Source organism: Tursiops truncatus, chromosome 1 (genome assembly GCF_011762595.2).
Source record: "Tursiops truncatus isolate mTurTru1 chromosome 1, mTurTru1.mat.Y, whole genome shotgun sequence".
Taxonomy (NCBI): Eukaryota; Metazoa; Chordata; class Mammalia; order Artiodactyla; family Delphinidae; genus Tursiops; species Tursiops truncatus.
Genome location: NC_047034.1, coordinates 73,206,567 through 73,226,941, shown reverse-complemented (window position 1 = coordinate 73,226,941; position 20,375 = coordinate 73,206,567). Strand labels below are relative to the sequence as shown.

General features: G+C 40.4%; 1 protein-coding gene across 4 annotated transcripts in view; it reads right to left on the bottom strand.

The window, feature by feature from the left end:
- GATAD2B (GATA zinc finger domain containing 2B) overlaps positions 1-20,375 on the bottom strand; it is an 83,972-nt gene that overhangs the window by 43,085 nt on the left and 20,512 nt on the right. The window contains exon 1 of one of the 4 annotated variants that reach the window (XM_033858562.2): positions 11,604-11,624. The exons of the other annotated variants lie outside the window; for them this stretch is intronic. The gene's annotated coding sequence lies outside the window, so the exon portion shown is untranslated. Of the gene's footprint in view, positions 1-11,603; positions 11,625-20,375 lie in introns of those variants that run through there. 4 annotated transcript variants of the gene reach the window in all.

Here is a 20,375-nt window from a genome sequence, read left to right as displayed (position 1 = left end):
CATGTGGGATCTTCCTGGACCAGGGATCGAACTCGTGTCCCCTGCATTGGCAGGTGGATTCCCAACCACTGTGGCACCAGAGAAGTCCCCTGAATTGCTGATACAATACTATTAGCTATTCTACAGGCCTTATGCACATTTCACTAGTTTTCCTACTAATATCCTTTTCAGACCCAGGATACAATCCACAATCTCACATAGTATTTAGTTGTCATGTCTCTTTGGTCTCCTTTAACATGTGGCAGTTTAATTTAGTCTTTCTTACCTTCACATTTTTGAAGAGTACTGGCCAGTTCTTTTGTGAAATATATCTCAATTTGGGTTTGCCTGATGTTTTCACATGATTAGACTGAGCCTATGTATTTTTGGCAATGTCACAAAAGTGATGTTGTGGCCTTCTCAGTGTATCATGTCAGGAAGTACATAATGTCAATATGTTGAACTATGGGTGATGTTAACTCTAATCACTTGACTGAGGTGGTGTCTGCCAGGTTTCTCCATTGAAAAATTATTATGGGGAAATACTGGAAGGTTATGCTAAATCCCATTTTGCATCAAACTTCCACCCACTAATTTTAACATCTATAGATAATTTTTCTTTGTTTTTAATATTTATTTATTTTTTAGCTGTGTTGGGTCTTAGCTGTGGCACAAAGGCTCTTTCATTGAAGTGCGGGCTCTTCCCTTCATTGTGGTGCATGGCCTTCTCTCTAATTGTGGTGTGCAGACTTAGTTGCCCCTCGGCATGTGGGATCTTAGTTCCCTGACCAGGGATCGAACGGGCACCCCCTGCATTGCAAGACAGATTCTTAACCACTGGACCACCAGGGAAGTCCTTACAGGTAATTCTTGCCTGCAGCAATTATTACTGTAGCATTTGCCTAATGTTTCCATCATTCTTATATATTTTGAATTTTACTGGAATAAACAGCTGTCCCCTCTTCCCCATTTACTTATTCAAGTATTTATTTATAGCAGTACGGACTTGTGGATATTTATTTTATCCCATGGGTTATATAGTTCCTTACTATCATTACTTATTTTATTCTTCAAACTGTCCCAGACTTGGTCATTGGAAGCTCCTTCAAGTTGACTCTCCATCTTTTTTTTTTTTTAGCATTTCATTACTTTCTGGTTACACATGATATTTCAGATTCATGTGAGTTTTTTCTCTGCCCTAGTCATTTCTCCAAGGAGCTCTGGTTCCTTTTACTGGATACTGGCACCTAGAAACCAAGAACTGGTGTCATATGTGCTTGCTGCGCTATGGTGGTGTCCTCTCAGAACAAGAAATATATGTATGTGCGTACGAACACATGTCCATGTCTATATCTGTATATGTGTATGTGTGCAAAAACATGTATACAGATTAAAACTCGTGAGTTCATACTGATACCAGAGAAAGGTATTCTAATACTCTTTTCAATTGGTCAGAATTGTGGACACCTTCATCTTTGATATACTCAAAGCTCAACACACGTGGGCAAAGGACTTGAATAGATATTTATCCAAAAAATATACTAATGGCCAAAAAGCACACGAAAAGATGCTCAACATCATTAGTCATTAGAGAAATACAAACCAAAACCACAATGAGATACCAATTCATACCTCCCAGGATGACTATAATCAAAAAGACAGAAAATAAGTGTTGGTGAGAATATGGAGAAAGTGTAATTCTAGTATACTGCTGGCAGGAATGTAAAGTGGGACATCTGCTTTGGAAAATGGTCTGGTAGTTCCTCAGAAAGTTAGAATTATCAAAAACATAGAATCATCATATGGCCCAGGAATTCCATTCATAGGTAAATAACTAAAAGAATGGAAAACAGGTATTCAGGACTTCCCTGGTGGTGTAGTGGTTAAGAATCTGCCTGCCAATGCAGGGGACACAGGTTCGATCCCTGGTCCGGGAAGATCTCACATGACACAGAGCAACTAAGCCCATGCGCCACCAACTACTGAGCCTGCACTCTAGAGCCTGCGAGCCACAACTATTGAGCCCACACGCCACAACTACTGAAGCCCATGCGCCAAGAGCCCATGCTCCACAACAAGAGAAGCCACCGCAGTGAGAAGCCCACACACCACAACGAACAGTAGCGTCCCCATCCTCCACTCACCACAACTAGAGAAAGCCTGCGGGCAGCAACGAAGACCCAACGCAGCCAAAAATAAACAAACAAAAAATAAATTAAAAAAAAAAACAGGTATTCAAACAAAAACCTGTACAAAATGTTCGCAGCAGTACTACTTACAATAGCAAAAAAGGTGGAAACCACCCCCAATGTTCACATGAATGTGAACTGATGAATGGATAAGCAAAATGTGGTATATATTATTCAGGCACAAAAATGAATGAAGTACTGATACATTATACAACATGGATGAACCTCAAAAACATGCTAAGTGAAAGAACACAGACAAAAAAAGTCACATACTGGATGGTTCCATTTATATGAAATATCCAAAATAGATAAATCCATGGAGACAGAAAGGAGACTAGTGGTTGCAAGGCGCTGGGAAATGGAGAAATGGGAAGCAACTGCTTACTGGGCACAGGTTTCCTTTTGGGGTAATGAAAATGTTCTGAAATTTGATTTAGGTAGTGGTTGCAGAACACTGTGAATGTACTAAATGCCACAGAATTATACAACTTAAAATAGTTAATTCTGTTACGTGAATTTTACGTCAATTAAAAAAAAAACCATAGTCGTTTCTAAAGGTTAGTTGCAAGGGGAAATTTGAAACCTTATCAATAAACTTCATACTGTTACTTTAAAATCCATTGTTTATCTTATACTCTGAATGGCTCTTTTACCCAAGCATGATTTTTTTTACATCATGCATTGATCATCTGGAAAATTCTGGTCCACTAGGTCATGTAGATTTCAAATGCTGACACAGTTCATTATAAAATATATATTTTAAAAAATCACATTTGTCAATACTACCACTAATCTCATCAGAAAAGTATTGATATTTAAGTCCTGGAAGCTGTCAAACTCATGGTTTAATTTTTATTCGAATTTTATCACTGGGCACAAATATAGTCAGTTGCTTTCCCTGAAAAATTTTAAGAATATGTCTGCCAAATACCCAAATCTAAAGATCATAGTTCACTGATTATTCTTTTTTTTTTTTTAAATTTTGTAGACTGCACCGTGCGGCATGTGGGATCTTAGTTCCCCGACCAGGGATCAAACCCGTGCCCCCTGCATTGGGAGCACAGTCTTAACCACTGGACCACCAGGGAAGTCCCTAATTATTCTTTCACCAAGTAACAAGTAAAATCAATGTTCTATGAAGAAAGCAGCTAGGTAGCTTGTAGCTTGATTACACTTTTCCTTGAGACAACCATTGTAGCTCAACATGTAGCAAAAGTGCTTTATAAGTCCTTCTCATTTTATCACACAAAATATTCAAAACCCATGTTCTGAAAGGCCAAGATTAAATAAAATTCATTTTTACTGCTTCATCAAGAACATTCTTAAGTGAAACTAGATTTTTTTTTTTTTTTACCTGCAAGTTTAAACTGTATGGCAATGAAGAATACAATGACTACTAGTACAGTTTGGTGCCACCGCTTTGATTCATACCAAGGCATCAGAGCAGTTTTACTCCCCACTGTTTTTGGATCATCAGTGCAAATGCCAACACAGGGAAAAAGGCAAAATAATGCCTTTGTATTACTATGAAACAGCTTTCATCGCAAGACTCCCTGAAAGGGTCTCAGGGATCCACAAGAGTCCACAGATCACACTTCTATTTTTTTTGTGTTGGTTTCTGCTTTATAACAAAGTGAATCAGCTATACATATACATATATCCCCGAATCTCATCCCTCTTGCGTCTCCCTCCCTCCCTATCCCGCCCCTCTAGGTGGTCACAAAGCACCGAGCTGATCTCCCTGTGCTACTAGGCTGCTTCCCACTAGCTATCGATTTTACATTTAATAGTTGTATATATGTCCATGCCACTCTCTCACTTTGTCCCAGCTTACCCTTCCCCCTCCCCGTGTCCTCAAGTCCATTCTCTAGTAGGTCTGTGTCTTTATTCCCGTCCTGCCCCTAGGTTCTTCATAACCTTTTTTTTTTTTTAGATTCCATATATATGTGTTAGCATACGGTATTTGTTTTTCTCTTTCTGACTTACTTCACTCTGTATGACAGACTCTAGGTCCATCCACCTCACTACAAATAACTCAATTTCGTTTCTTTTTATGGCTGAGTAATATTCCATTGTATATATGTGCCACATCTTCTTTATCCATTCATCTGTTGATGGACACTTAGGTTGCTTCCATGTCATGGCTATTGTAAATAGAGCTGCAATGAACATTGTGGTATATGACTCTTTTTGAATTATGGTTTTCTCAGGGCATATGCCCACTAGTGGGATTGCTGGGTCATATGGTAGCTCTATTTGTAGTTTTTTAAGGAACCTCCATACTGTTCTCCACAGTGGCTGTATCAATCTACATTCCCACCAACAGTGCAAGAGGGTTCCCTTTTCTCCACAACCTCTCCAGCATTTGTTTGTAGATTGTTTGATGATGGCCATTCTGACTGGTGTGAGGTGATACTTCACTGTAGTTTTGATTTGCATTTCTCTAATGATTAGTGATGTTGAGCATCCTTTCATGTGTTTGTTGGCAATCTGTATATCTTCTTTGGAGAAATGTCTATTTAGGTCTTTTGCCCATTTTTGGATTGGGTTGTTTGTTTTTTTGATATTGAGCTGCATGAGCTGCTTGTAAATTTTGGAGATTAATCCTTTGTCACTTGCTTCATTTGTAAATATTTTCTCCCATTCTGAGGGTTGTCTTTTCGTCTTGTTTATGGTTTCCTTTGCTGTGCAAAAGCTTTTAAGTTTCATTAGGTCCCATTTGTTTATTTTTGTTTTTATTTCCATTTCTCTAGAAGGTCGGTCAAAAAGGTAGATCACACTTCTAATACACTTGTTAGAGTAACCTACCAATTCATACTATTTTTCAGGTTTAATGCAAACTCCTTGGCAGCAAATCTCTCCTTTGTACCTCCCTTATTACCCACTACTATGAAATGCCCCAACAGACCATGTAAGCACTGTTATTGCCTAACCAATTCCAAATGGTACTTTCTTTCACCTAACTCGTATCAGCTACGTCAACGGACTTCTTCCCACTATTCCCCAGGCTAAAGAATCCCATTCCTAAAAGCCTGAAACGATTAATTCCTTCTGGTCCATTTAAATCTAGTCTATTTTAATTACTTCCCTTTTGATTTCCAGAACTTGCTTTCTGGTTCACTTTTCTTAAAAAAAAAAAAAAAGGACTCTTGATTTAGAACAGGAGTCTGCAAACTTTTTCTGTAAAGGGTCAGACAGTAAATATTTTAGACTTCGTGGGCTAACTTCTCAACTCTGCTGTTGTAAGCAAAAGGGTGTGGCTGTGTTCTAGTAAAACTTTATTTATAAAACCAGGCAGTAGCTGTAGTTTCTGACTCCTGATCTAGACTCTTCCGACATATATGTCAATCAACCCAGTGTAACTCAGAAGATGCCAAAAGTTTAAAAAGGATATAGTTACAGACTGACTAAAGAAACTAATAGGAACACTGAAAACAGTATACACAAACCCAATAGATAGGAATATTAGTAACAGCTGCTAACACTCAATGAGGTCTTATTATTTGCTAAGCACTGTGCTAAAGTGCTTCACAATGCATTACTTCATTTAAGCCCTTTAAAGGAGGGCTTTAATAATTTAAATAATTCTCCTTTTACAGAAGAGAAAACAGAAACAGATAAGGTCTCATAGTTTGTAAGTAGCTAAGCCTGACTCAAACACAGGTCTTTCTTACTGCACGGCCCGTGTTCCTAATCATCAGACTATGCTGTCTATATTGTCGTTTTTAAAAAAATAATCCTTTTTTTAAAATAGATTTTATTTATTTATTATTTATTTATTTATGGCTGTGTTGGGTCTTCATTGCCGGGCTTTCTCTAGTTGCAGCAAGCGGGGGCTGCTCTTCTTTGCGGTGTGTGGGCTTCTCATTGCGGTGGCTTCTCTCATTGCAGAGCACAGGCTCTAGGCGCGCAGGCTTCAGTATTTGTGGCTTGCGGGCTCTAGAGCGCAACCTCAGTAGTTATGATGCACGGGATTAGTTGCTCCGCAGCATGTGGGATCTTCCCGGACCACGGCTCGAACCCATGTCCCCTGCGTTGGCTGGAGGATTCTTAACCACTGCGCCACCACGGAAGCCCCCTATTTTTAGTTTTTTAATCCAAACTGCTAAGGCAGTAATTCTAAATAAAAACAGACTGTCACTGTTTCAACAGTCTCTTCTATTTCATTGAGTTTACTGCACAAACCTTGGCTCACATCCTTGAATGGAAGAGCCTAGGTGACCTTGCCTTAGATGACACACCGTTCTGTTTAATACACAATAAGGATCATAAAGGCTCCTATGCTTAAATGAGACAAGTTAGGATGTGCTGCCTAAAAAGCTCATGAATAGGAGGTAAGCAGCCCTCTCCCACTATCACCTTATAAAAAATCAGCACAAATATATTATCTTATTATACTAATATATTTTATAATAATATATATTATAAAGAATTATAATAAATCAGCAGAAAAGTTCTGATATATATCAAAGGAAAGCTGCCAGACATTATTTAAAATATTAGAATGGGGAGATCAGCTCGGTGCTTTGTGACCACCTAGAGGGGTAGGATAGGGAAGGTGGGAGGGAGAAGAAAGAGGGAGGAGATATGGGGATATATGTATATATATAGCTGATTCACTTTGTTATGAAGCAGAAACTAACACACCATTGTAAAGCAATTACACTCCAATAAAGATGCTAAAAAAATATATAAAACATTAGAATGAAGGAGACAGAGGTGGTTAAAGGGCATATTTTTCACACATCCTTCAAAACTACTCTTCAGTCACTCCTAAACAGTAACTAGGGCCTATGGGAATTAAGAAAAAAAAAAAAAATCTGTCCATTGATAGAATGTGCTAACTTATGCCTCACTGATTTTAACTACCTAACCGTAGATTATCCTTACTAATCTGCTTCCAGGTACAAAGAGAAAAGTTAAAAGTAAAAGACTGCAAAAGACTTCTGAAACCTATCAGTCGAATAAGCAAGCATCCTATAGATAGAATTAAAACATAACAATACTATACATATGCACCTGCAAAATGGCTGGTTCCCATGGAGGACATTACAAATAATATTCGGTTGGCCAAAAAGTGCCTTCAGTTTTAAAGTGAAAATAAAAGACACATTTTTCATTTTCACCGAGAACTTTACTGAACAACGTATTCACCCTTTTGTTCCACTACCTTCTGCCATTTTTCAGGCAACTTCATAATTCTATCTTCCCAAAACTTTTTTTTTTCAATTTTTGGCTGCATTGGGTCTTCGTTGCTGTGCGTGGGCTTTCTCTAGTTGCGGCGTGCGGGGGCTACTCTTCTGTGTGGTGCGTGGGTTTCTCATTGCGGTGGCTTCTCTTTTTGCAGAGCACGGGCTCTAGGCACGGGCTTCAGTAGTTGTGGCTTGTGGGCTCAGTAGTTGTGGCTCGCAGGCTCAGTAGTTGTGGCGCATGGGCTTACTTGCTCTGAGACATGTGAGATCTTCCTGGACCAGGAATCGAACCTGTGTCCCCTGCATTGGCAGGCAGATTCTTAACCACTGCACCACCAACGAAGTCCCTCAAAACTTTTCATCTTTTTGAGCAAAGAACTGTTCCAGGTGCCTTTTACAGTCTTCCAGGGAACTGAATTTTTTTCCATTAAGAGAATTTTGTAGGGACTTCCCTGGTGGCACAGTGGTTAAGAATCCGTCTGCCAATGCAGGGGACACGGGTTCGAGCCCTGGTCCGGGAAGATCCCACATGCCGCAGAGCAACTAAGCCCATGCACCACAACTACTGAGCCTGCACTCTAGAGCCCGCGAGCCACAACTACTGAGGCTGCGTGCCACAACTACTGAAGCCCGCATGCCTAGAGCCTGTGCTCTGCAACAAGAGAAGCCACCACAATGAGAAGCCTGTGCACCACAATGAAGAGTAGCCCCCGCTCGCCGCAACTAGAGAAAGCCCACGCAGCAACGAGGACCTAATGCAGCCAAAAATAAATAAATCAATAAATAAATTTAAAAAAAAAAAAAGAGAGAATTTTGTAAAGACCAAAATAAATGGAAATCCAAAGGTGCAATGTCTGGTAAATACAGTGGATGAATCCGAACTTCCCAGCCAAGCTGTAACAGTTTTTGCCTGGTCATCAAAGAAACATGTGGTCTTGCATTATCTGTTGACTAATTCCGGACACTTTTTGTCGAGTCCTGCTTTCAGTTTGTCTAACTGGGAGCAGTACTTGTTGAAATTAATCGCTGGGTTTTCCGGAAGGAGCTCATAATAGAGGACTCCCTTCCAATCCCACCATATACACACCATCACCTTCTTTGGATGAAGACCAGCCTTTGGTGTGGTTGGTGGTGGTTCCTTTCACTTGCCCCACGATCTCTTCTGTTCCACATTCTTGTACAGTATCCACTTTTCATCGCCCATCACAATTTGTTTTAAAAATGGAACATTTTCATTACGTTTAAGTAGAGAATCGCATGTGGAAATACGGTCAAGAAATTTTTTTTCACTTAACTTATGTGGAACCCAAACACCAAAGCAATTAACATAACCAAGCTGGTGCAAATGACTTTCAACGCTTGATTTGGATATTTTGAGTATGTCGGCTATCTCCCGCGTGGTATAACGTTGATTGTTCTCAATTAATATCTCGATTTGATCGCTATCAACTTCAACTGGTCTATCCGACTGTGGAGCATCGTCCAGCGATAAGTCTCCAGTACGAAACTTTGCAAACCATTTTTGACACATTCGATCAGTCACAGCACCTCTCCATACACTGCACAAATCTATTTTTGCATTTCAGTTGCATTTTTACCTTTCTTGAAATAATAAAGCATAATATACTAAAAATGTTGCTTTTTTCTTCCATTTTCAACATTAAAATGGCTACACAAAAATTCACCAATTTTGATGTCTTTTTTTAAATTCACGTTGATATGACAGCTGTCACATACAATCTAACAAAACTGTTTTGAATGAAGTTGAAGACAACTAAGTGCTACTAGAGCCATCTTACGGAAAAAACTGAGCGAACCTTTAGGCCAACCCAATAGTATAAGAGGATAATATCAACTCAAAAAGGTAATTATTACTTCCAAGAACTAGGGAATCACACAACTTGGAATGAATCTTTATCTAGCCTTTAGGTTTGAGCTAGGCTGGTCTCTGTTGCTGTTTTGTCTTTAGTATTCAACTGACAGGGGAAAAAAATCTCCCTTAATCAAAATGGACATTTGGAAGAGTGAGATCCAGCTACTTGTGGTGGGGAAATAACTGGGGGCAGCCTAGGGAATAAGCAGGCCAGCCACTCTTCTAAGTCCCAACCAGCAACCCTTAAAGTACAACTTCATATGCACCTCCTCACACTTGTATCAACACTCACATATCAAAGAGAAAAATATACACAGTATATTCAAAGATTGTTGTTTGTGAAAACATGGCAAGAACACAAATTCATGGGCCATAACATAAAGAGTCAAAAAGACTGAATTAAGGGACTTCCTCTTGACTGCAGCATGACAAACCTTATTATAGGATAAACTAGTTCAAAAGTTCTCTCTTACTCTAAACTCTCCCTACCCACTTACTGCACATCAGCATCATTACTCCAAATAGACAGGAGCAAAAATAAACTTACATAAAATGACTGTTAACAGTATGACCTTCTTTTATTCACTAACACACTTTATTTTACATTTCCACTTAACACAAGAGCTGTTTCATATATACGTTAACACACCTAAGAAGCACATAAAGAGAAATTAAGAAACTAGGAAAAAAGGCACCATGGTAAATTAGTGGTAAATTGAAATACAATTTCTAAATGAGCTCTTAACGACCAATTAAAGATACAATCACTCCAACTGAATCCCAAAATCGTAACACTTGCAATGTCTGGAAGCTTAGATCTTTCATTTTTCCTTCCTTTCACATGCTGTTTGACCTTCCCTTTGAACAATCCTAACTCTGCAGCAGATGGCAGGGGGAGACTACTGCACTTCTGTAATACACGAAATAAAACAAAAACAAGAAATAAAGAGAAAAGAGGGAGAGGACTCAAAGGAATAGCTAATAGATAGTATTTGCTCTATTACCTGGCCTTTTGCTTCTCCTTAAGAGCACCTCCCCCAGGACTTCCCTGGTGGTGCAGTGGTGAAGAATCCACCTGCCAATGCAGGGGACACAGGTTCGATCCCTGGTCTGGGAAGATCCCACATGCCGCGAAGCAACTAAGCCCGTGCGCCACAACTACTCAGCCTGTGCTCTAGAGCCTGCGAGTCACAACTACTGAAGCCTACGGGCCTAGAGCCCGTGCTCCGCAACTAGAGAAGCCACTGCAATGAGAAGCCCGCGCACCGCAACAAAGAGTAGCCCCCACTTGCTGCAACCAGAGAAAGCCCATGTGCAGCAATGAAGACCCAACGCAACCAAAAATAAATAAATAAGTTTCTAAAAGAAAAAAAAAAAAAGAGCACCTCCCCACCTCACCCCGTACCCTTGGCAATCCTGAATGATTAGAAACAGTCTGGAAAAAAAGAAAAAAGTATCTAACAAATTATAGCTGTTAAATTCAGGAGGCATTTCTCTTCTAGTCACCCCTCTTCCTCAAGCACACACACCTCCGAATCGGGGCAGGAAGAAGAGACTCAGAAGAAACTGCTTCACCTCCCAGAAGAGTTATTACTACACTTCACTAGGAACAAGGTCACTACCACCTGGACAGAGAAGCCCTGTCTCATTTTGCCACAACAGAAATATGTGTTTTTTTGTTTTGTTTTTTTTAAATAAAGACAGGAAGGAAAAAAGTGTGTGTATGTATATACATCAAAAGGGTATTTTTCTTGCCCTCCCCCTGTTCCTTGTCCATCAGCACAAGTAAGCAGAGATGACGCAGACTTCCTTATATAATAGCCTGTGATTTCCTAGACTGCAGGCTTTTCCCTTTGTGTTCTGTACACACTTACACATGCGAGTGCGCGCACATTCTCATTGCTTTGCAGCCCCTGGCACGATGCCAGCACTCAGTCAGCTGGTTGACTCCATTCACAGAGCAGCATCGGAGCTGACACGGGAAGGGGGGGTGGGTAGTGAGGATAAGGGGGAGCTAGAACCATCACTGCTACAGACAAAAGAAATTTAAAAAAAGAAAAAGAAGACCTTAGCATAACATTCCTCTCACAGCTTCAGCTCGAAGAAAACTAGAATCCAGAGACCATTATAGCAAAAGGATGAAGTAGAAGGGTTGAGGATCCAAACCAAAAGGAGCTTTGTATGAGAAACAATTATCCTGCAACAAATTTTTAAAAGCAACAGTACTTATTACTTCAACCCCATCAGAAACCTCAGCGTATCACCTTCTACACATAGTGAGGAAAAGGCTGTGAAGAACTGAGTTTCTGCTTTTAGAAAAAGGGGAAATGGGCGGGGGGTGGAGCGGGCAAGACAGTTAAATGTACTTACAGGTATACATTTTTCTGCTCCCTCCTTTAGCTGCCAGGAAAGCTGGAGACAAGAAAGGGGAGGAAACAGAAAAAGGAGGAAAAAAAGGAATAAGAGATGGGTTTAGGTTTGTTTGTTTGTTTTGTTTTGTTTTTTTGGGGGGGTTCCCTTCCTCTCTTCTATCGTAAGAGAAGCTCTTTCTATTGCACAGGGGAGGCCTCATACGTGCCAGCCCCCCTGGGAGACCTGCACAAACCCGGTCTCCAAGCGGGCACTGCCCTGCCAATCACATGGCGTACTGTTATATTAAACAAAAGAAACAGGGGGATGCTTACTTTTACCCATGATGCCTAGCGGGGGCAGGAGCGGGGTGGGGGGGATAAAAACCAGCTGTAGCCGGTTTATAACCTCAGGACATGGAATTATCTCTTAATTTTTAAAAGTCATTTGTGGTACAAAAGTCAGTCTCCCCACCCTAACTATCACCCCCATTATTCTGGACTAGTGCCAAACTTTGCCTTCATTCATGAGAGCCAGTTTCCTCTCAAATCATGATGCTTTAACTGTTTAGTTTCCAAAGCCAACATCCAAGACAGGAAATCACAGCATCAATACCAAACCCCAAATTACCAAAAAATGAAGACATATTGGCAACCAAGCTCCTTTTCTTTATCCCTTATTGCTAGTGCTAGGGAACAGACACTGATAAGAGACTAGATAAATTCACTAAAGATTTTTTTCCTGAAGCTGTCTCACAGGTAGTTAGCTCTTTAGCCCTATCAATTCACACCACTCAGGGCAGTTGAAACCACATCTAACAAAAATCATATAGCAAGGTTTCACAGCGAAGTAGTCATAACAGTACATGCAAACTATAAAAATGGCTTAAAAAAATGGCTTAGGCCCTTGTAATATATATTTTACAACAATTTCTCCTAATTAACATTTTTTTCGTTTTAGAACAAATGTCTCCAATCACTTTATAAGGAGTTTGTATTTCCCAAGAGTACTGATTAGGGGTCAGAAAGCGGTGGGAAAGAAATCCAAGACAACCGAAGAGGAGGTAAGGCAGTGTAACTGTTTTGGCGGTCTCCTAGCTGGAGGACCTTTACTCTAGGATCTCTGCAAGAAAATAATCTTTATAAACAGTAACAGGGAATGATGGGGGCAGGGGAGAGATTTCCTTACTTTTCAATTGATACCTCTTATCAATATATCACCCAAATACCTGCCTCATTTGGGCCTCTGAAACTCAAATCATAACTGTACTTATTCCATCAGAATCTCTCACAAGGGACTTCCTTGGTGGTCCAGTGGGTAAGACTCCATGCTCCCAATGCAGGGGGCCCGGGTTCGATCCCTGGTCAGGGAACTAGATCCCACATGCATGCCGCAACTAAGAAGTCCGCATGCCGCAACTAAAAAAAAAAAAAAAAATCCCGCATGCCGCAACTAAGACAAATAAATAAACATGTTTAAAATGCCTTAAAAAAAAAGAATCTCCTACAAAACTCTTGTTTTGCCCAAATATTAAAGCTTCTAGAGTCTAGAGAAGAGAAAAATAATTGACACCCTACCCAAAGATACTAATTTGTAAATAAAAGTTTTCCTGAGCAATCTAATATTAACTTCAATTTTCAGAAAAGGAATACTGAGCTAAATCTGAAATAGGTAGTATTGATCACTGGCATAAGACATTCAATAATTTACAAACTACAAAGGAAAACCCTACATCTACATCTACACCAAGCTAAGCTTCAAGTGGTTGATGTTGTACCACCTCAGTCACAATAAGCTGTACTTAATAGGAGCCCATCAGAGGTCTCCAGATCTAGATACTATCATTCTAGGAGATAAAGGAAAACATGATGTCTGTGATAAATGCGGGAAAGGAAATAATCAATTTTTCTCTTAACACATTTCCACAAGAGACCAACTATGAATTTCAAACTGAAGTTCACTAGTTTCATGTTTAATCAGGGTAGGGAAGACTGTCCATCTTTTAACAATCATTCAGAGGTCATGCCCATTTAAATCCATACATTTGACTGCATTTAAACATTGGTCAGCCCGTGTGCCACAACTAGAGAGCCCGCGTGCTGCAACGAAAGATCCTGCATGCTGCAGTGAAGACCCTGTATGCCGCCACAACTAAGACCTGACGCAGCCAAATAAATATTAAAATAAATAAATTTTTTAAAAAACACTGGTTATCAGTGTTTAAGATAACATAAAAGGCTTAGATACAGTTAAGCTGTCGGGAGTGATTACCTTTAGCAAAGAGTTAATTCTCCAACAGTGTACAGGCTAAGACAGTATACTATGTTTACTACAATGCCTGCCTTTATATTAAACTGATTAGTAGTCCAGAGGTACCAGAGATGCTCTCAAACCAACAGGTATTTTTCCTCAGATCCTCAAAAATTAACAACTATCTGGTAGCCAGTGACCCTGCTCTTTTCAGCTAAATCATCATCATCCAAAACCAAAGGTATTTAATTGTGTAAACTGAAAACTTTAAATTTAGAAATACTCCTTGGTAAATGTTATCCAAGTTGTGATGCTCTGAAGAATATCAAATTCTTTAAGAAAAAGAAAAGATCTAACATTCACTGAGTATTTAACACACTAAATATTTATTTAATCCACGCAACAAACCAGAAAAGTGAGGTCCTTTCCCCGTTTTATAGATATGGAAACTAACTTGGTAAAATTAAGAAATTTGAATGAAGTCGGTCATTCAGCTAACTCATTCAGTAGATGCTGGCTCCAATGTCCACACTTGGTCCACTACAGCATGATGACTTCAGCATTTCTTGGCCAAAACTCAAGAGCCCAGTTCACTATGCTTGCTGTGCCAATCTCCATTCTATGCCACTGGACTAAAGAAAATATCAGCCAAATACAACTGAAGTAAAAAATACAAACTCTTTGATTTCTAATCCTAGAAGACTTCATCCAGGACTTCTTCTGAAAGGCTAATAAACATATACAATCTAGATATGTACAAAAGACATCTGATAGATAAACATCTGGGAAGGTCAAATTATAAAGGGTAATAATCATCGTGAGGAAAAAGGTGATTATCTATCAGGAAACAAGATTCAAATTAATTATAACTAAAAGCTGGAAGGTACTCCTAAAAGACAAATATGAACTTCAGAGAATCAAATACTTTTTTAAAAACCTCAGCAATATCAGAAACAAATTTACAAAAACTATTTAGTTCCCCATCTCTGCTCTTTACAAATTTTATAAGTAATTTGCTAAATTTTTTGTGCCAGTTTTTTTTTTTTTTTTTTGGCGGTACGCAGGCCTCTCACTGTTGTGGCCTCTCCCGTTGCAGAGCACAGGCTCCGGACGCGCAGGCTCAGCGGCCATGGCTCACAGGCCTAGCCGCTCGGCGGCATGTGGGATCTTCCCAGACTGGGGCACAAACCTGTGTCCCCTGCATCGGCAGGCGGACTCTCAACTACTGTGCCACCAGGGAAGCCCTGTGCCAGTTTTGATATAATATCCTTGGGCTCAGAGAACAAATGGATCAAAATCAGAACCACTGCTAAGGTTAAAAAATAAGATCTAGTTTTTCTTTTTTTACCCCCACCCACCATAAAAATCTATTTTTTTAAAAAAGCCAACTTAAAAATTTTAACATACACCTAAGATTATTTTGTATAAAATTCACAAGCTATTTATTGGTGTCAAAAGCAAACAAAAAAACAAAACAAACAAAAACCCCCCAAAACCAAGCTAAAGTTAAAAATCCCAAGCTAAAAACCCAAGCTGCATAGCTGTTAGTCCTCTCCTGCAAACTCCTTATAGTTCTGTTTTCAGCGGGTCTAGTCTATTTGGAGAAATCAGCTCATGATTTCGAAATTACTATTACAGTAACAATCAGATCAAAGAAGAGTAGAACCCCATTCATATGATCAATAAGCTTCCATTTTTTTATTAAGTGTAGATAAGCTCAAATAATCAAAATGAGAAGTTAATTCTTAAGGCATGGGAGTTCTTCTCCACATATTTAGAAATAGTACATGCAATCAAGCAGTACTACAAAGAAAACCATTTTGCTGTCCCAAGCTTGATGCACAAATTGGGAATTACTTCCAGAATAATGCACTGATTTAGTCTTTAAAAACAGGTGATTTATGCTCATTAAGTAAAACAGAATAATTCTTATTTTAATGGGGAAAAAAATCAGTCTTCAATTACTTCAGAGTTATAAATTAGTGATTGATGATACTGAAGTATCTACCACTAATTGGGAGGATGTATTTATTAAAAATTTGGTTAAAGCAAATAAAAACTAACTACACAGATACAGCAGAATATGGACTGGGTCTTCTTACACAGGTACTAAAGAAAATGAGAACAAGATTTCCTGTTCTGAGATAGTATCTAAATTAAGGAGTACTGTTTTTTTTTTCAAAGTAGTATTCCTCAATGTGTTCCGTCCTGGGTTTATAGGAAATAAAATTGTTGTGGTGGTCCAGCGATTAGGACTGGGTGCTTTCACTACCAGGTCCCAGGTTCAATCCCTGGTCGGGGAACTAAGATCCTGCAAGCCACGTGGTGAGGCCATAAAAAAAAAAAAATTGTAGAGACGACAAACATCTCTACTGTTCAAGTTCTGCAAATAATAAAAAGTTACTCTTATACCCTACTCTCAGTGACTTAATCAGCATATAGAAGAAGCAAATTACATCCACTATTTCATCTCTCATGAGACATAAAATGTTCCTAGACCAGTCTTTTCTATGAGGATGGTTTACCCTCCCAAGGGCACTGGGGAATTTCACTGTCTATCCCTAGGAAAAAGAAACATGAAAATCATCTAGAGCATTAAGTTAGTATTTAACAACTACAAAATAATAATTCTCTTCCAAAAAACAAAGCAACTCCAGGGGGATCCACAAGGTATCTAACTAGTATAGTCTCAGGGACTTCCCTGATGGCGCAGTGGTTAAGAATCCACCTGCCAATGCAGGAGACACAGGTTTGAGCCCTGATCCGGGAAGATCCCATGTGCCATGGAGCAACTAAGCCTGTGCGCCACAACTATTGAGTCTGCGCTCTAGAGTCCGCAAGCCACAACTACTGAGTCTGTGTGCCACAACTACTAAAGCCCACGCGCCTAGAGCCCATGCTCTGCAACAGAAGCCACCGCAATGAGAAGCCCACACACAGCAACGAAGGGTTGCCCCCGCTCACCGCAACTAGACAAAGCCCGTGCGCAGCAACAAAGACCCAATGCAGCCATAAATTAATTAATTAATTAATTTAATTTTAAATAAATAAATAAATACTATAGTCTCAAATCCCTAACTTATTCTCATCCTTGTATCAGCAGCATGCTATTGATTCCTAGGGACCAGGCCTGAGAACATCTCATTTCTTAATACTTGACTGCTGTTTTCATTCTCTCCTATCTGTACCTTCCCTGTACCTTTATAGGGGTGCCAAGTTCTTTTCAGACAAGTTACATTTAAATGTTCACACACATCTGACAATAAAAATGCAACTCAAGGGACTTCCCTGGTAGTCCAGTGGTTAAGACTCCACGCTTCCACTGCAGGGGGCATGGGTTCCATCCCTGGTCAGGGAACTAAGATTCCGCATGCCACGTGGCACAGCCAAAAAACTAAAATCAACAAACAGACGAACAAAAATTTCAACCCAAACATCCTAAACACCTGTCATCAACTATGTGCCACAGAGAAAAGACATGTTTTACTAGTCAAATTAACATTTTGCCATAGATTTTCTAAGCACATGGATTCTTTCTGACTAGGTTATCCACCAGTGTCTCTCCCTCTCTAGTTTTCAAAGGGGAGAGCTCCTAGTCTATGAGCAGCTTTGCTTAAAGCTTCAGATATTTTACTCTGCATTAAGCTTCTCATCTTTCGCTTCTGTTGTAAAGACTGCTCTTAGCTTTATCACTAAATCACAGACAATGCCTATAACGCATATATTATATAAACACACACGCGCGCACGCACACGCGCGCACACACACACACACACACACACACACACACACACAGAGCTACCCTCTATATGCTCATGTTCCATTCAATCTCTGATTTTAAAAGAGCCTCCAGGGACTTCCCTGGTGGTCCAGCGGTTAAGACTGAGCTCCCAATGCAGGGGGCCTGGGTTCAGTCCCTGGTCGGGGAACTAGATCCCTGCATGCTGCAACTAAGAGCCCACATGCCGCAACTAAAAGATCCTGCACGCCACAATGAAGATCCCTCGTGCCACAACTAAGACCTGGCGCAGCCAAATAAATAGACATTAAAAAAAAAAAAAAGAGCCTCCAACAAGGAAGAATCTAAGATAAAATAAATTATCACAGCTACACAACTTCCATAAACTTTAAAAATCTATCCTCTACTTTAATAATTACCACACTGAATTCCTCTGCTCAACAGGCTATGCTAGAACTAGATCTAACTATCCATTAATGATCAGAGATGGAGAAATTGCTCTGGAATCTAACCTACTGTCCTGACTGGGCAAGTTAAGAATTCACTTCAATCTGTGACAATCTTGGTACACTTATGAGACAACCAGTTACTAGAATTTCAGGACAACCACCTCATATAACACTAATGAGATAAATGGAGGCCAACATAAAAGGAAAGATTTGGAAAGAGAAAAGTGGTAAATGTCTGATTGTCAAATTTAAATATCTTCAAAGTATGTTCTCTATATTTTCAACATTAAAATTAACAACCTCAGTAATAGTGGCACTTTGGGCCAGATAATTCTTTGTCCTAGGGTCTGTCCTGTGCACTGTAGGATGCTTACTCTGGCCTCTACACACTAGACGCCAGTAGTAGTACCACCACCACCAGTTTTGAGAACCAAAAATGTCCCCATACACAGCCAAATGTCCTGTAGGGGGCAAAATCCTTCCCAGTTAAGAACCATTAGATTAGAGTGAACACCACCAACATGATTTTACTCTCAAAGAGGTCTGTGGCTAGTGTTACCAACAACCTCAACCCTGAAGTTTAACACAAATACTATCAGAGGAAGTAAGAAAAGTAATAGTGTCAAATACCTTTAGGGGTGGGGAAGGATAATGACTAGGAGGGAGCATGAAAAAGGCTCCTGGGTGGAGGTAATCTATATCTCTATTTAGGTGGTCACCTTACAAAACATTTTCTGTATTTATACTACACCTCAATTAAAAAAAAAAGTTTACCAAAAAAACCCAAACCAAAACAGAGGGACTTCCCTGGTGGCGCAGTGGTTAAGAATACGCCTGCCGGGCTTCCCTGGTGGCGCAGTGGTTGAGAGTCCGCCTGCCGATGCAGGGGACACGGGTTCGTGCCCCGGTCCGGGAAGATCCCACATGCTGCGGAGCGGCTGGGCCCGTGAGCCATGGCCGCTGAGCCTGCACGACCAGAGCCTGCGCTCCGCAACGGAAGAGGCCGCAGCAGTTAAGAGGCCCGCGTACCGCAAAAAAAAAAAAGAATACGCGTGCCAATGCAGGGGACACAGGTCTGATCCCTGGTCTGGGAAGATCCCACATGCCAGGGAGCAACTAAGCCCGTGCACCACAACTACTGAACCTGCACTCTAGAGCCCACGAGCCACAACTACTGAGCCTGTGCGCTGCAACTACTGAAGCCCGCACGCTCTAGAGCCTGCGTGCTGCAACTACTGAAGCCTGCGTGCAACAAAGAATTATCCGGCCCAAAGTGTCACTATTACTGAGGTTGTCAATTTTAATGTTGAAAATACAGAGAACATATTTTAAAGAGCCCATGCTCCGTAACAAGAGAGGCCACCACAATGAGAAGCCCGCACATCGCAACGAAGAATAGCCCCCGCTCGCCATAACCAGAGAAAGCCCGCACACAGCAATAAAGAACCAACGCAGCCAAAAAAATAATAATAAAATAAATAAATTAAAAAAAAAACTGATAGGCAAGAAGCTTGGTAGTATTTCCTTGCTTCAGTGCTGCTAGAAATCAGGTGCAAAAGGTACAGAACCAAGACATCTGAGGAGCAGGGAGATGAGTACCTAAATATTTCTTGATGATGCAATGATTTACTCTTGAATTCAAGAGAGTTGACAGTATTCAGGTCCTTCCTTTAGCACACAGCTCCAATTACTCATTCTTTTTTACCTACAAAGCTTTCTAAGATTGATAATCACATCTGAGATTAGGGTCATATATATCCTGTTCACTGAGACTTTCATACCTTTGATTTTGGAAGTTAAGAATGGCCCTTCAGGGCTTCCCTGGTGGCGCAGTGGTTGAGAGTCTGCCTGCCGACGCAGGGGACACGGGTTCGTGCCCTGGTCCGGGAGGATCCCACCTGCCGCGGAGTGGCTGGGCCCGTGAGCCATGGCCGCTGAGCCTGCGCATCCGCAGCCTCTGCTCCGCAGCAGGAGAGGCCACAACAGTGAGAGGCCCGTGTACCGCAAAAAAAAAAAAAAAAAAGAATGGTCCTTCAAAAACCCCTCTAACAAGAAAATCTCTAAGTAGCATTAAAGAGGTCTGCATGAGATCAGGTATGAAATATATTGGCTCCTAACACTAAGACAGTTTGCTTATCCCCAAGCAAAAACCCCACTCAAACAGGAACTGGATTCTCTGCTCCAACAAGTAGGGCAGATAAAAGGGATAATCTGAAACAAAAAGGAAAGTAGGAGGGATCATAAAAACTGAACAGCTTGTGAACCTGTAAGAGTGGACCGGAATATTTTCAGACCAAGAAAGCAATTCCTACTACTGACTGAAATATTAACTACAGAGAAGTTTAGAAGATCTTC